This window comes from Dipodomys spectabilis, unplaced genomic scaffold, assembly GCF_019054845.1.
Source record: "Dipodomys spectabilis isolate Male_0828 unplaced genomic scaffold, ASM1905484v1 ptg000583l, whole genome shotgun sequence".
In the NCBI taxonomy this organism is placed as follows: Eukaryota; Metazoa; Chordata; class Mammalia; order Rodentia; family Heteromyidae; genus Dipodomys; species Dipodomys spectabilis.
In genome coordinates, this window is record NW_024871260.1 from 5,414,924 (window position 1) to 5,426,398 (window position 11,475).

Sequence of the window (11,475 nt, forward strand, 5' to 3'; positions counted from 1 at the left end):
AGTCACAGTCAGAAACAGTAAAATAAGAAAATAAATAAAACCTACAATTAAAAACACCAAAGGAGCTTTAATCAAAATTCAGCAAAATTTAACTAGTATTTAAAGCTTAATCCTCAGATTTCAGCATTCTGAGTAGCTAGGATTACAAATGTGAACTACTGTCATGTGTTTGTTAGTTTTTAAAATACCAAGTCAGCATTGTTACTTACCTGGGAGGGGAGATACCATGATTACGAAGGTGGTTTTCCCAGGAAAAGGCTTCTCTATTACATTCCAGATGTGCTGACTCCTGTGATTTCCTCAAATGTGAGAAATTCGACTGCATAAATTGTGGTAGTGGAGGACTGTGTTAGTGCTCTACCCTGGATAACTAGATAGATAGATTAGATAGATAGATAGATAGATAGATAGATAGATAGATAGATAGATAGATAGATAGATAGATAGATAGCATTGTATTTTATATTGGCCTCATCTCCTTTCCTGCACTCAGCAGTCACTTGGTCCTAAAGACTACTGTAAAGGACGAGGTACTTCTAGGCCTACTTTGTAGTTGCTAGGAACTACAAGGAGTAGGGAAATCAGCTAGAACTCACCATGAGAAAATAAATGAGGAAGTTGGGTGCAGGTGGCTTACACATATAATCCTAACTACTCAAGAGGCTGAGATCTGAGGATTGCAGTTCAAAGCCAGCCCAGGTAGGAAAGCTCATGAGATTCTTATCCTCAATTAACCACCAGAAAACCAGAAGTGGGCTCTGGCTCAAGTGGTAGAGCACTTCATTTGTCCTGAAGAGCTCAGGGACAGCACCCAGAGTTCAAGTTCCATGACTTACAAAAAATAAAAAGAAAGAAAACAAATAGGTGACCAGAGCCAATGGCTCATACCTGTAATTCTAGCTAGTCAGAAGGCTGAGATCTGAGTATCAATGTTCCACACTAGCCTGGGCAGGAAAATCTATGAGATTCTTATTTCCAATTAACCACTGAAAACCATAAGTGACAATGTAACTCAAAGCGGTAGAGCACTAGCCTTGAGCACAAAAGATCAGGGACAGGATCCAGGACCTGAGTTCAAGCCCACAACCGAACAAAAAAAAAAAAAAAGAAGAAAGAAGAAAAAGGAATGAGAAGCCACCTTAATGAAATAGCTAGGCAAGTACAATATACAGAATAACTCCTCCCTTCCTTCTTTTCTTCCTTCTATTCCTTCACATCCTTTCCCCACCTATCTTAGAACTTAAACTCAGAGTCTCATGATTTTAGGTAGGTACTCTAACAGATGAGACATACACCTGCTTTTTTTTTGCTTTAGTCATTTTTTTCTTTTTTTGGAGGGGGGATGGGGGGTCAGTCATGGGGCCTGAACTCTGGGCCTGGGCACTGTCCCTCAGTTCTTCAGCTCAAGGCTAGCGCTCTACCACTTGAGCCTCAGCGCCACTTCCAGCTCTTTTCTTTTTGCTTATGTGGTGCTGAGGAATCGAACCCAGGGACTCGGGCATGCAAGCCAAGTGCTCTACCACTGAGCCACCTTCCCAGCCAACATTTTTCTTCTTTTGGTTATGTGACTTGAATTCTGTGCCTGGGTGTTGTCCCTGAGCTCTTCAGCTCAAGTCGAGGGCTCTACTGTTTGAGCCACAGTACCACTTCTCGTTTTCTAGTGGTTTATTGGAAATAAGAGTCTCACTGGGCTGCCTGGGCTGGCTTTGATCTGTGATCTTCAGATCTCACCTCCTGCATAGCTAAGATTACATTTGTGAGCCACCTGCGCCCGGCTCAGCTTTAGCCATTTTTGTGGTAGGGTTTTATTTCTATGAACAGGCCAGCATGGACCACAATCCTTCTTTTTACCTTTTCTGAGTAGATGAAATAAGAAGTACAATGCATTGGGTTCAGATATTGATTGAGATCCAATATTTTGAATGTTTTTCCTGGGCTAACATCAAATCATAATCCTCTCTGTATCAGTCAAGAGGCAGCAGATAGCATTACAAGTGTGAGCTCCCATCCCTGGCTCAAATTTCTGATGACTAAAATATCTGAACAAAGTTTTAATAATTTCAAATGTTGAATATGTGGACAATGGGTGCTCTTACCTGCCTAGTTTCAAATTACACCAAAATCCTCAATATTAACTTTTGATTTCCTAGGGTACATTAAATAAGGAGATAAACTTTAAAAACAATTGACTAAAGAAAAAAGCTAAACACAATACATCCTTACCATTGTAACTTTGGACTTAACACCTTGTCAATCATTGCTTGCATCATAGTTGTTTGTCTGGGAAGTATATTCCATACATAGATCATGCCATCCCCAAAGTCAAGCGCTAAGCATCCTATATCCACAGGAGTGAAATCCAGGCTGTAGGCACACACACCAAAGGAAAGTAGATTCCAGCAGCAGTGTAGATGGCAATGTCCAAACATATGACCTGAAGTTTTAGGGCAGCTTAAATAGAGCTTTTTCCTGAGGAATAATACTCTATTAAGGCATACCTCTTCTTCTGGGTTTATCACTGTTTAATTGGAGACAAATCTCATGGACTTTCCTGCTTGGGCTGGCCTGAAATCATGTTCCTCAGATGTCAGCCTCCTAAGCAGCAAGGCTTATAGGCATGAGCTACCAATGTCTAAATTAATTATTCCTTTAGTTAAAACAAAATGGCGACAGTATGGTTTAACAGAGAGCTTGAATCCTTTTCTGAGCCTTAGACATTTTTTTACTAGAAGCAGAATAACAAACTGACATGTGGGAAACAATCTACCATATTATATATTTTTCAGAAGAGTATCTGGCTCATCAGTTTGGCTCTTGTCCTGCTATTCTAATGGGGACTTTTCTGCCTGGGCTGGATTCGAAACACAATCCTTACATCTCCTCCTCCTGAGCAAGATTATAGGCATGAGTCACCTATACCTGGCACCATCCACATTTCTGTACAAGCAAATAAAGCTCAGTTATATACTGTCTACCTCTTTAACCAAAAGCAGGTAAGAAACCAAAATTGAATTTGAAATTCAGTTGAATATGAGTCTATATTCTTTTTTTTTATTTTTTATTTTTTTATTGTGAAAATACTGTACAGAGGGATTACAATTACATGGGCAAGATAGTGAGTACATTTCTTATCAAGCATTGTAGCCTCCTCCTTTGTTTACCCTTCCCATCCCTTCCCATTCTCCCCCCGTCCCCCAACCCAATCCTCCTCCCTCCCAAGTTGTAAAGTTCATTTTCGACATGAGAACTTATACTTCTAATTGTTGCAACAGATCCACCTCTATCCTTATTTAAACGACTTGTTTTTCCCCTGCCCCTCCACAAATTATACTGACATCAAATACAGTGAAAACAGGGGTTATACTGTGGGGGAGGGACATACAAAGCAACAAAAAAAAATCTTATAATTGCGTTAGAAACAAATGCGTGAAAAAAACATTTAAATACATATCTTTGGGTTCATTTTCCTAACATCACTTTATCTGACCTTTTCTGCATGACTCATACATATACTAGATATTGAAAATAAGGGAAATCATGGGACCTATGTTTCTTTGGGCTTGGCTTACTTCACTTAATATAATATTTTCCAAGTCTTTCCATTTCCTAAAAAATGGGGCAATGTCATTCTTTCTGATGGAGGCATAGAATTCCATTGTGTATATATACCACATTTTCCATTCATCTACTGAGGGGCATCTGGATTGGTTCCATATCTTAGCTATGGTAAATAATGCTGCAATAAACATAGTTGTGCTGGTAGCTTTAGTGTGGTCTTGTTTGTAAACATTTGGGTAAATGCCCAAAAGTGGGACTGGGTCATAGGGGAGTTCTATGTGAAGTCTTTTCAGGAACCTCCATACTGCTTTCCAAAGTGGTTGAACAAGTTTACACTCCCACCAACAATGAAGTAAAGTTCTCTTCTGTCCACATTCCCTCCAGCATCTGTTATTATTTTTGCCATTCTAACTGGGTTGAGGTGGTATCTCAATGTTGTTTTGATTTGCATTTCTTTTATGGCTAGGGAGGTTGAGCATTTCTTCATGTGTCTATTGACCATCCTTCTTTCTTCTTCAGAGAAGTTTCTCTTTAAGTCTTTAGCCAACTTATTTATTGGGCAGTTGTTCCTTTGAGGATTTGTTGTTGTTCGATTTAATTTTTTGAGTTCCAAGTATATTTTATATATGAGAACCTTGTCCGTTGTATGCCTAGTGAAGATCTTCCCACAAACCGTGGGATTTCTATTGATCTTGCTAGCTATGTCCTTTCCCATACAGAATCTCTGCAACTTCGCCCCACAAAAAATAAAATACCTAGGAATTAACATAACCAAAGAAGTGAAGGATCTCTATGATGAAAACTTTTAAAACTTGAAAAAGGAAATCAAATGAGGACTTAGAAAAGGGCAAAAACTCCCATGCTCCTGGATTGGAAAGATTAACATCGTGAAAAAGGCAATACTTTCCAAGGCTATCTACAGATTCAATGCTATATCTATCAAAATTCCAACCTCATTCTTCAAGGAAATAGAAGAGGCAATCCAAAAATTCATATGGAACAATAAAAGACCTCGAATAGCAAAAACGCTCCTCAAGGGAAAGAACACTGCTGGAGGAATATCAATACCAAATTTCAAACTCTACTATAAAGCCATAGTAATCAAAACAGCTTGGTGCTGGCACAAGAACAGACCTCAGGACCAATAGAATAAAATTGAATATTCAGAAATGAACCTACCCACCTATAGCCATCTAATCTTTGATAAGTGAGCTAAAAAAATAGAATGGAAGAAAGACAGCCTATTCTGTAAATGGTGCTGGCAAAATTGGTTAACTACTTGTAGAAAACTAAAGCTAGATCCTTACATATCACCCTACACCAGAATCAACTCCAAATGGATCAAAGACCTCGAAGTCAAAGCAGACACTCTGAAAACATTACAGGATGGAATAGGTGTCTATATTCTTAACAACTGGGTTGTAAATTATTTGATCTTTGCACGTCTCTTAGTAGATATAGACACATGTGTTGGGTCTTCGTCCATCCCATGAAAGAAGGACAGTATCCCAGGAAAGGTAAGTGAGGCCGCTAGCCCGTTCCTGAGCCTCCCCTAGCCCGGGGGACAATCAGATGCAGTGGGGAGTCAAGTCAAGCATGAACTCATTTATTAACATGGTGCATGCCCTTTTAAAAGAAAAAGACTGCGTGGGAGGGGAGGAAATCGAATCAACCAATCACTGTAAAGGCCATACTTTATATGCACCTAAGCTTCCATGAGTTGTTTACGCACTGAACATGAACAATTCTGGCTCAGCCCACTCAACTTCCTCTCCGGTCCATCTTTGCTGCCTGTGTTCCCACACACATGTCATGATTTTTCTATTTCAAATGGTCCATGAGAGATAGCTGGGCATGGTATGGTAAGAATGTAATTCCATCCCTTGGGAGGCTGAAGCAGAAGCAAAGTAAGATCAAAGCCATCTTGGCTATGTAGTGAGATGCCATTTCAGAAGGTCAGAAAGCAAATGGCTCCTGACTATATAAGCCTTGGCAATTAATTTCCCATCCTCTGTGTCTACAAAGAGAAGCCTAAGACTCTCCAAGGCCAAACAGAAAACATGAGCCAAAGACTCACACAAAAACAACTGGATACCAGCTTTGTCAACTCATTCTTGGGCCAATAGAGTGTCACCCAAAGGCACTTGAACAGTTGGGTCTATGTCCCCTCCTCTTCTCTTCAGAAAGGGTCATTTCAAAATCATCATTCCTAGAAATTAAAAGACATCAGTGATATTAGGATTTCCATTCCAGCATATTTACAAGTCAGTGAACACTTAAGGCATTTACAACTATAAAATTAAGTGACAAGTGTAACATGGTACCTGAAGAAACTAATAGTTCATAGTATATGGTCTGTGAATTAGAGCTTATTAAATTTGCTACCATAGCTGCAGCAGGTGCACTAACAGTTGGGGGAGGGCAGCAGCAACCTTGGCTCCAGCCCCTTGACCTCCGGAGTGCATCATGGAACCTAGCAGCCCTTCACAAAGGCTGGGAAGGAAAGAGGCTGCCATGGAATGCTAGGATCATGCCTCTGGTGTGGCATGAGACCATCACCTCACTTCTGCTTCCTGGCTATGTAAGTAGAGGCCGTATGCCTCTGTCACCTCACTCCTGCTTCCATTCTGGGGGAGGTAGAGGGAGCCCGTGTGCCCTTGTCACCTCACTCATGCTTCTGGTCTTGGTGGGTAAGAGCCGTGTGCCTGCACCACCTCACTCCCACTTCCAGTCCTGGTGAGTGTGGGCTGCATGCCCGTTTCACCTCTCTCCTGCTTCCACTCTAGGTGAGTGGGGGCCGCGTGCATGTGTCACCTCACCACTGCCTCCCGTCTGGGTGGGTAGGGGCCATGTCCTTTTATCACCTCATACTGCTTCCTGGCTGGATAAGTCTGGGCTTGTTGCCCTTGTCACCTCACTCTGGCTTCCGGTCCGGTTGAGTGGGGGCTGCCTGCCTGTGTCACCTCACTCCTGATTCCAGTCTGGGTGAGTGGGGGAATAGGAGCCATGTGCCTGCACCACCTCACTCCTGCTTCCAGTCTGGGTTGGTCTGACTGGCTGTGAGCTAAATACTATATCCAGATGCTGTTTACCAGCATGGACTGCAGCCCACACCAGAGGTTAGACTTTTCCAGTTCTCATAACAAAGCATGACATTAATGGATTAGGATGGCACCTTGCTAGGTTTGAGAACCATGTTATTAAATTGTGTGTGTGCATGTGTACTGGTCTTGGGCCTTGAACTCAGGGCCTGAGGTCTGTCCCTGAGGTATTTGATCAAGGTAGAGCTCTACTTCTTGAGCCACAACTTAATATATGGCATTTTTTTTTGTGGTTAATTGGGACTAAAAGTCTCCCAGATTTTTCTTTCTGCACTGGCCTTGAACCATTATCTTCATATATCAGGCATTTCAATAGCTAGGATTTATAGGTGTGAGCTACTGGTGCCTCTGTATTTGCTTGATTGCCATCCAGAGAGAACTGTGCTTGGCAAGTTGGAGGAAAACGAACTCTTCCAATGAGCAGTGGTGAAAATACTCAGGCTCTAGCCCAGCACTGGTGGATCAGGCCTCTAATTCTACCAACTCAGGAATGTGAAATCTGAGAATTGCAGTTAGAAATCAGTGTGTGAAGGACAGAGTCCTTGAGACTCCTTATCTCCAACAAACTACCACAAACCCGGAAATAGCACTATAGCTAAGTGGTAGAGCACTAACCTTGAGCCAAAATGCACAGGGACAGCACTCAGGCCATGAGTTCAAGTCCAATGACCACAAAAACAAAACAAAACAAGAAAATAAATTTGGGTTCTTCAGTAGAAGTTTATCATTATAAATATCACTTTCCCATTATATTTAGCTCTGTCATAGAGGTATGAATCTTAGGGGAATAAGAAACCTTGCTAAAAAATATAGGAAGCATTGGTTTTGTGTGTGTTTGCCAGTCCTGAGGCTTGAACCCAGGACATTAATCTCTTGATTGGCTTCCTTCCATCAAGGCTGGTACTCTGCCACTTTGTCCATAGCTCTACTCCCAGATTTTTTTTAAATTGTTAATTGTAGTTAACAGTTTTGATTATTTGGAATCATGGTGTAAAAATTGTGTGTGCAAATAGCTCTACTGTAAGGCTGACTTACATTTCTTCAGGTGTATACGTAGGATTTCTTGTGTGGAACTTCCACACTGATTTCTGTGGGGCTGCACTGATTCACTTAATTGCCATCATTGTGTAGGGTATATTTCCCCACCTCTTTGCAAGTATTTCTGTTTTCTTTTTAATAGGCATTCTGATTAGGCAGACATGAACTTCAACATACATTTGATTTGCATTTCCTTGATTAGTAAAGGTGTTGAATATTTTCATTTATTCCTTAGACACTTATATCAATTTTGGGGAACTATCTAGTCAATTCACTTGCTTATTTATTGATAAGATTATTTGTTCTTAGGGTGTTTAATTTTTTTGTCTATACGTTCTAGATATTAGGATTTCTTCTGTTACTCAAAAGGCAGGAGTTTAGGCTTATTTTACTTAATCTTAACAAAAGATGCCTTGTGAGCTTTAAATTATTTAAATGATGATTGATTTAAAAATGAGAAGGATGTGGCTCACAGAGTAGAGTGCCTGTCAACAAGTACAAGTTCTGAACTCAGACTACAGTGTCTACAAAAAAAAGAGATAGATTCTATTATTTTAGAATAAAGGCTAATAAGCTACATTTTCTCAAAATATGTAATTCTAAATATTTCACTATTCTTTGTGGTAAAATTATTGCAAATTTTAGCACAAACTAACAATTTTAGGTTCTATTTTTTCCTTGGTAATCATTCAAGCCAGCAAAATTGAAGAAAATACAAGTTTGCTTAGGTGCTGGTGGCTCCTGTGTGTATTCCTATCTACTCAGGAGGCTGAGACATGAAGATTGCAGTTCAAAGCCAGCCTGGGCAGGAAACTCCATGAACCTTATCTCCAAGTAACGACCAGAAAACTGGAAGTAGTGCTGTGGCTCAAGTGGTACAGTGCTTTCCTTGAGCTGAATAGCTAAGGAACTGTCCCTAGGCTCATAGTTCTAGACCCACGACCGACAAAAAACAACAACAAAAAAAAACTTTGTATAAAGAGTAAGAATCTCCAAGTTTCTATTCAAGTTTTTTAATTCTTGTGGAAAATATTTTCATTGGGTAGATAGTGGACAGATTATATCTGTCATTGTGATAAACTTGCTACTATGTGGTTGCTTTTCTCCAATTTATAATTTCATCCATCTAATATTGTTGAAGATGAAAAATTCATCAAGGACAAGACATACTATTTGGAGAAACTGGTAAGTTGAAATGACTATTACTTTCTAGTTTGGCAAAGAAGCTGTGATTTCCCTTCCCGCCCCAAGATTTGAACAATGAAAAAAAAATAGTCTTGATTTTTCCAAAAAGTTAGGAATGCAGCTCATATTCAAATGATCAGAAGATAATGAAATGAATGGTTAGAACATATAATATGCTTAATTTTGAAACTTCCTCTCAAGAAACTTCCAAGAAACTTAGCACACATTGGTATTAGATATTGATATGAAAGAGCCCACTGCAGGTGCTTCATACCTATAATTGGCTTTTCAGAAAGATGAGATCTGGGATTAAGATTGGTGCCAGCCTGGAAAAGCAATAATTGCATGGATGATGTACCCTGCTGTTAGATCATATGTCTCTTCCTCCCATCCTCAATGTGAAGCTGTCTCCCCAGATCACCATCCGATTCATTGATATTATCATTGGGATTTCTGGTTTTCTCCTTCAGCAAGAAATTTGCATGGAGAAGGCCATTCGCAGCTGTATTCACGTTTCTCCAGTTGCCTAAAACAGTGCCTGGTCCTTAGTGCTTAGTAGCCTTGTGTAGAGATGAGCCTGCGCTCCTCATGTAATCTCAGAATTCAGTCAGGAAAGCTCATCAGGCTGTGGTCTTGTAGTTAGTAGTCATTTCTTCTAATTATTTTTTTCTTCCTTGTGTATCTAAGTCCACATAAGGGTGAGATCGGTGGCTGACACCTATCCATTGTGATGGAAAAAGAGGCTGTGACATCATAGAAGTTTATTGTGAAGCTGCAGGAAGACCCCACCACCAAAGCACCCAAAATGGCAGGCTCCTACCTCCACGAATACATTTAACAAACCCATCATTCACTCTCTGCAGGGTAAAGACTCAGTGTTTCCCTTTCTTATTTAAATTAAAGAAAAATTCAAGAAATGCCTTTTTTGATTTGTCATTGAATTATTGAAATGTCCCTCCAAACAAAAAAATAAGAATGCCATTTAGTGGAATGTAAATATAAGGCATGGAAAAAAACAAGCATAAATGTTCCTAGGGAAAACATCAAAAGTGGCAGCTGCTACAAAAAGTTGGTTCATAAAACCAGGACTGGTGTCTCACACCAGTAATCCTAGTATAATATAAGCTAATGAAAGGTTTCTTTTTGTGCCAGTCCAAGGACTTGAACTTGAGACCTGGCCTCTGAGTTTTTTGCTCAAGTCTAGCAATTTACTACTTCAGTCATATCTTCACTTCTAGTATATTTGGTAGTGTAGTGGAGATAATTTCCCAGATTTTTCTGCCTGTCCTGGCTTCAAACTGTGATCCTTGATGTCAGCCTCCTGAGTAGGATAACAGGCATGAGCCACCAGGACCTAGCTAAAAGTTACTTTTGTGAGATTCAAAAATTTAGTTATGTAAGATATAAAAAGCAACAAAACAAGTGAAACATTAGAACAAAACTGAAACAAATTATGTAGAAGACATAAAAGAGACAAACACCAAAGCCCTGAGTTAAAACCTAAGGACCACCACAAAAGAAATAAAGAAGTGTAGAAGGAGAGAAGGAATAGCCAGTGACAGAGTTTTAAATCATGATGGTCAGACTTCAGCCTTCTGAAACAGGCCAGGCCTTGCATGAGTTCTAGCTCCAGGACCAACACACAAAACAATGAAATGAATAAATGTAAAGAAGGGTAGGAGAAGAGAAGAACCAATAACCAAGGCTTCAATGAGCCAATCAGCCAATCACTGGTGGCTCATAACTGTAATTCTAACCTTATATATATAAAATTTTTTTTTCCTTTTCTAAAACTTTTATTAATCTTTAATTTTTGCCTTTTTTGAAAAATAATTGTTTTCCAGTAACTTTTTTTCCCCTCTAATAATTTTTATTTTAGGAATACGTGAATGTATGTTTTCCTTTCTTTTCTTGTCTTCTCTCTCTTTTTCTTTCTTTCTTATCTTTTTGTTTTTTGTCTAGCTCTACTGAACTTCTGATCTTTTTTTTTCTCCCTTTCTTATCCTTTTCTCCTTTTCCTTTCTTTTGTTCTTCTGTATGTGACTTAACTCTTGTCCTGCACATCCTCAGATAAACCCATAGTTAACTAGTAGACCCTATCCCCCATTGTGTACACACTTAATCCACAAATTTATTACTCAATCGGAAACCTCTGAGACTTAAATTCCTTAATAGCAGTACTACCTCTTTATACCTATATAATATTTTAAGCATTTTTTAAGTTTTTCACATCTCCTCTATCTCCTTCCTGTTTTCTCATTATATTCACATTCCTCTCTAAATAGATGGTCTTTCAATCTCCATAACTATATTAATTTTTACGTTTCTAATTTTTTTTCTGGTCTCTTTTCATTTCCCTTTCCCTTTCTTCTTTTTCTCTCCCTCTTTACTTGCATTATACCCAACCTATTTCCTGCATTGAGATTAGAGCATAGTTAACTCTCCCTGTGCCTCCCCACACCAATCTATTCCTAATTTTTACCCACATCTCTCCCTAACCCTAAAAATTTCTGGTTTTCCAAATTCTTCTCTGCGGTTCGAAGCCCATTAACATATAGTTGTTTGATGTTGAATAGATGTATCTGTTGAACTA

General features: G+C 39.4%; 1 non-coding gene across 1 annotated transcript; it reads left to right on the forward strand.

Moving 5' to 3' along the window:
* The first annotated feature begins 201 nt into the window (after nucleotides 1–201).
* LOC122100530 lies at nucleotides 202–365 on the forward strand. Its single transcript, XR_006146189.1, has one exon. It is a non-coding gene; the product is annotated as a U1 spliceosomal RNA (small nuclear RNA).
* The last annotated feature ends 11,110 nt before the right edge of the window (nucleotides 366–11,475 follow it).